Raw genomic sequence first — 5,797 nt, forward strand, 5'->3', positions numbered from 1 at the left:
TAGTCAATTTGGAAAATCAGTCTATACTCAAATCTTGTCAAATTAAGAATATATTTGAATAGTGATGATGTATGGCTAAGCAATAACTTAAAATAATTATCACTGTCTTGACAGGTAGGATTTATAGCTTCTTAAATTTCTAGTTGTCATAGTATTTATACTTCAGTAATGCTAGAGCTGTATTAGAATACTTGGCAATTTTGAAATAGGCTGCCTCCAGAGACAGATAAGCCAGACACCAGTCGCTCACACCTATAATCCTAGCTACTCAGTAGGCTGAGATCTGAGGATCGCCATTCAAATCCAGCGCAGGCAGGGAAGTTTGTGAGACTGTTATCTCCAACAGACCTCTAAGAAAACAAGAAGTAAACCAGAAGTGGTGTTGTGGTTCAAGTGGTAGAGCACTAGCCTTAAGCTGAAGAGCTGAGGGACAGCACCCAGGCCTAGAGTCCAAGTCCCATTACCAATAAAACAAACCAAAACAATACAAAACAAAACTATCCCACACTGGTTGAGAACTGACTATGTTTTCTAGATAAGGTATATTTAGGGCTAGTTTTTCTATATTTTGGCTTACTTCATATATTAAATATTTTTTCCAATCAACTGAAGAAGGTTCTGAAATGATTTTTAAATGAATAACTGAGTTTGTAGTAAAATCATTTTCATAAAACATTGTTTATTTTCACTATTGCTTTTTAACTTTTAAATCTTCCTCTGTTCTGCACCACCTTCCACTCCAAAGACGTCCACAGATTTCCAGGGTGTACCATAAGAAGTCTGTGTACACTTTAGCCTGGGGTTCACCAGTGCCTCCCATTTCATTTGGTAAGGATATGCATCATTCTTTAACAAATATGTAGGGTGTTTCTTTCCCTTTAATCCAAATGCATTTAAATTAGAAGAAGTTAAAAAAGTTCTAAATCAGTGACTGCACTTGTGTTTTGCTGTGTTCCCAGAGATCAATGGAAGCAGTAGTAGCATGTGATAATGGAGCATCTAGGAGTTACTATTTACCTGTAAGCTCCTCTAACCTCTAAAGCACTGATAGGGCAGATATTTTTCATTTTACACATGGTTCATTTTAGTGTCCTGACCTTTGATTAATACATTTGGTCACTTTTTCTCTTCTAGCCAGTGTAAACATTGTTTTTGTTATTTTTTTATTGTGAAAATACTGTACAGAGGGTATACAATTGCATAGGCAAGGTAATGAGTACATATCAAGCATTGTTACCTCTTCCTTTGTTTTCCCCTTCCTATCCCTTCCCACCTCCCCATTCTGCCCTATACTCCCGCATCCACCCCTTCCCCCGCCAAAGTTGTAAAGTTCGGTTTTTGACATAACGTCTTGTACATATCAAAGAAATAAGTCAAACAGAGCATCAGTAGCTCATGCCTATAATCCTAGCAACTCAGGAAGCTAAGATCTGAGCATCATGGATCATGGTTTAAAACCAGCCTAGGTAAGAAAGTCTATGTGCTTCTTATTTCCAGTAAAATTATGGTATATCTTTATTACAATGAAACATCTTAAATATCTATAGTTCTTTTCTTAGATAGAGGAGCTAGATTATTAAGTCATTAAAACTTAATCAGTTAGTTTTTTCCAGCAATATAAGAATTGCTGTATATATGAGGGAAATACATGCTTTAGAAATGCTATAGTTGCTAGGCACTTGTGGCTCATGCCTCTAACACTAGCCACTCAGAAGGGTGAAATCTGAGGATCATGCTTCAAAGCTAACTTGGGCAGTAAAGTCCATGAGACTTTTATCTCTAGTTTACCACAAGATACCTGGAAGTGGTATTGTGGCTTACATAGTAGAGCACTAGTCTTGGGCTGAAGAGCTGAGGGACAACGCCTAGGCACAGAGGTGAAGTCCTATAACCAACAAAAAAAATCTTATTGTTTAGTCATAGCAATTTTTGCAGTTCTGTATATTAAAATACCCAAAGGGTAGAATACTTATTTGTGTGTGTGTGTGTGTGTGTGTGTGTGTGTGTGTGTGTGTGTGTGGCCTTAGCGGAACTTGACCTCAATGGGCTCCCTAATTTTTTTCCAACCAAGCCTGGTACTCTACCCCTTGAGCTACACTTCCAGTTCTGGTGTTTTTGCTGCTTAATTGGAGATGAGTCTCAGGATTGAGTTTCCTGCCCATGCTAGCTTTAAATTTCTACCCTCAGATGTCAGCCTTCTGAGTAGTAAGGATCACAGACATGGATTTCGGTTCCCAGCTTAGAATGCTGATTGGTTTTCTTGTAAATGAGAAAATTAAAGCTTGGTTTGCTAAAATTTTAGATTTTTTATGAAAATTGAAATAATTATTTTAGAAAGTCTTAAAAGTTTTAAAACATACTTTTAAATAAAGGGAATGCTCAAAGACTGGTTAATTTATGAGCAATGAAATTTTATTTGGCTTATGGTATTAGAAATTTCAAGAGCATGGTGTTCACATATGTGACTGAGATATTTTTTCTGTCTCTCCCCATGAAGGAAGGTAGAAAGGAAAAAGAGCATAAATGAGAGACTGAGAGGATAAGATGGAACTGATTTTGCAATAGGATCATTTTCATAATGAAGTCGTCTGTCTATGAGGGCAGCATTCTCTTTCATGATCATCTCTTAAAGATTCTACCCCTTTTTTTCTGTTCTTTTCTTTTTTCTGGATATAGGGCGAGAATTCAGGGCCTGGATGTTGTCCCTGAGCTCTTTTGCTCAAAGCTAGTACTCTACAACTTAGAGCCACAGTCCACTTCTGAGAATGCCTGGGCACTGATGTCTCACACCTATAATCCACGAGACTCTTATCTCCAATTAATCACAGAAAAATCTGAAAGTGGCACTGTGATTCAAGTGGTGGAGCACAAAGTTTGAAAAAAAGCAGCTCAAAACCCAAGACCAGAAAAAAAGAAGAGAATGCTAGACAGATACCTTGAAGGAAAATATAGGAATGTCTAGAAATAAAGCAATGCTTTCCAAAAGCAGTGATGATTAGGCTATGATCTAATATATTAGATATGAATTATCTGACTTAATACTGAAGCTGTCTAAAATCCTAGACTCTTTTCCCAAAATAACAAACAAAATTGAAATAAAAAAGGCTTTGATATTAAGTATGATATGATTTTAAAAGTATGAGTCTTTATATATTGGCTGATAAACCTGCATGACAAAAATAATTAATTTCAGGAGATGTGGAGTATGGGTTACAATTCTCAATTTTTGCTTTAGGAACAACGTCTTCTCAGATTCCAGCTTTGATGTCCCAGAAAAAATGTTTAAAGTAATCATTTTCTGTCATAGAAATTATCACAGAATTAAGAATATCTCTTTTAATCTCTCTCCAACTGCGCAGAGCATCGTAAGGATAGTTTATTCCAGTGTATTAGATTACTTCAGATTTTTATTTTTTGATTTTCCTAGTGTTATAGTCATACTCTAAAATCAAATCCTTAAGATGTTATAAGCATTTTTTGTGCTACAGGGGTAGGACACAGAATTTGCTTCACTTTATACAGCTGTGGAGGGGAAGGGATTGTCCTATATCATAACTTTTGAAAGCTTAGTGGTGAGGTCTTTGACATCAACATTCACATCAGGGACACCAATTCACCCAAAGTGAGTTGCTGTGATCTGAATTCTCCCCTCCCCTTCCTCTGTTGCCATTTTGCAAGCTACATTTCCCATGTGATACCCTTCATGCTAGCCAGACTACTTAAGTTTTGTTGAAAGGCTACGAGTGAATGAAGGTGTTATCTTATGGTACTTTATCATTGAGTGACATGAACAAATTAAACACAATAGAAAGCAGTCCTCAACTGCAGTGATTTATGAAGAGAATTCATATCTTAAAAATAAAGGTTTCTTTTATGCCAAGTACTTTAACTTGAACCAAAATTATGTCATGGCAAGTAGAAACTATAACAGGGTTTTAAAATCCAACCGATAAGTTTCTGCACATAACAACATACAGTGAGCTAGCCTCATTTCCAGATTTAATAATTGTTTGACCATATGAAAATTCTTCATTATGATTAAAATTTTAATCTATTTTTAAAAATAAAAAATAATTTAAATTCCCATATTTGCATCCCATTAGGAAGTTGAGGTGAGGCCCAGAAACACTCAGAACTGAATTTATGTCACTTAGATTTTTTTATGTGTGCTAGTGTTCTTTTTGTTGGTCTTGTTTTGGTTTTACTTTAGGCTAGTGCTCTACCACTTGCCATAGATCTACTTTCAAATGTCATTTTTTCTAGTGGAGGTATAGAATTCCATTGTGGATATAAACCACATTTTCGTCATCCATTCATCTACTGAGGGGCATCTAGGTTGGTTCCATATCTTAGCTATGGCAAATAATGCTGCAATAAACACAGTTGTGCTGGTAGCTATAGTATGGTCTTGTTTGTTTGAATTTGGTTAAATGCCCAAAAGTGGGATTGCTGGGTCATAGAGGAGCTCTATGTGGAGTCTCTTGAGGAACCTCCATACTACTTTCCAAAGTGATTGAACAAGTTTACACTCCCACCAACAATGCAGTAGGGTTCCCTCCTGGTCACATCCCCTCCAGCATTTGCTGCTATTAGAGTTCTTGATTATAGCCATTCTAACTTCGGTGATGTGGTATCTAAATGTTATTTTGATTTGCATATCTTTTTATGGCTAGAGAGGTTGAGCATATCTTCATGAGTCTATTGGCCATTTGTATTTCCTCTTCAGAGAAGTTTCTCTTTAAGTCTTTAGCCCACTAATTTATTGGGCAGTTGTTTCTTTGATGATTTGTTGTAAAATGAAAATTACGGTTATGAAATGGTAGCCATTCTATACAACACATTAAAAATATCATAAAATTATTATTATTATTAGGAGGAGAAGTAGTAGTAGTTTGTATGGGGCTTGAACTCTGGGCCTGGACATTGTCCCTGCACTCAAGGCAAGTGCTCTTCCATTTGAGCCACAGCGTCACTTCTAGTTTTCCAATGGTTAATTGGAGATAAGGATCTCATGTACTTATGGGAAGTTGGCACAGTGGTAATGTTTGCCTGGCATGCATGAGGCCCTGGGTTCGATTTCTCAGCACCACATAAGCAGAAAAAGCCAGAAGTGGCACTATGGCTCAAATGGTAGGTCTCTAGCCTTGAGTTGAGGAGCTGAGGGACAGAGCCCAGGCCCGGAATTCAAGCCCAGGTCTGGCAAAAAATAGTTTCATGGACTTTCTTGCCAGTGCTGGCTTTGAACTATGATCTTTAGATCTTAGCCTTCTTAGTAGCTTGGATTACAGCCATGAGCCACCAGTGCCAAGCTAAAATTATTTTTAAACCATAATTAAACTTTCTTTTATTATAATGTGGAAATTGCTATGTATAATGCTTGTTGTGGAGCCTGATGGATGGCTTCTTGTTCCAAAAATGCAGTTGTTTCTGTGCCCAATCTAAAAACTTTATTTCATCTTGGATTCAGTCACTTCTCATTCTGAGATTTGGTTTTTAGTTCTTTTAGGCATTATTATTTCAAAAATTACATTTGTTTTACTTTAAAATTCACGCATGCCAAAATGGTTAATATAGAAAGTAGTTGCTAGTCACCAGTGGCTCATGTTTTTAATCCTAGCTGCAAGGGAGTCTGAAATTTGTAGGTTCTCATTTAAAGCTTGCTGTTCAAAAAATGTGAGACACAATTATATCTGATTAACCAACCAAAATCCAAAAATAGAGATGTGACACAAGGGGTAGAGTAATAACCTTGAACAAAAACACTAAAATTACTGAAAGGACTAGTTCAAACTCCATT

Source organism: Dipodomys spectabilis, unplaced genomic scaffold, assembly GCF_019054845.1.
Source record: "Dipodomys spectabilis isolate Male_0828 unplaced genomic scaffold, ASM1905484v1 ptg000276l, whole genome shotgun sequence".
Taxonomy (NCBI): domain Eukaryota; kingdom Metazoa; phylum Chordata; class Mammalia; order Rodentia; family Heteromyidae; genus Dipodomys; species Dipodomys spectabilis.